General features: G+C 31.7%; 1 protein-coding gene across 1 annotated transcript in view; it reads left to right on the top strand.

Annotated features, from left to right (window-relative positions):
- The window catches only part of LOC119591705 (steroidogenic factor 1-like), a 34,253-nt gene that overhangs the window by 11,452 nt on the left and 22,596 nt on the right, over positions 1-205 (top strand). The window lies entirely within an intron of this gene.

Below are 205 nucleotides of genomic sequence, written 5' to 3'. Positions count from 1 at the left end.
GGGGTCTGATGGTAACTCTTCATATTTCGCTCTTTTATATATTTTCCTAGGTACCCTTTTGCATGTTAAAAGTTATTTGCAGTTATTAGAGCCATTAATGCGATAGTGTGGTTATTATTACTGTAAACAATTAATATCTATTGTTTCTGCCCGTGGTTGTTACTGATATTATTGTTATTCCTTTGTTTTATGCCATTTTTTTTGC

This window comes from Penaeus monodon, chromosome 29, assembly GCF_015228065.2.
Source record: "Penaeus monodon isolate SGIC_2016 chromosome 29, NSTDA_Pmon_1, whole genome shotgun sequence".
NCBI lineage: Eukaryota > Metazoa > Arthropoda > Malacostraca > Decapoda > Penaeidae > Penaeus > Penaeus monodon.
This window is presented reverse-complemented; position numbering and strand designations above follow the sequence as displayed.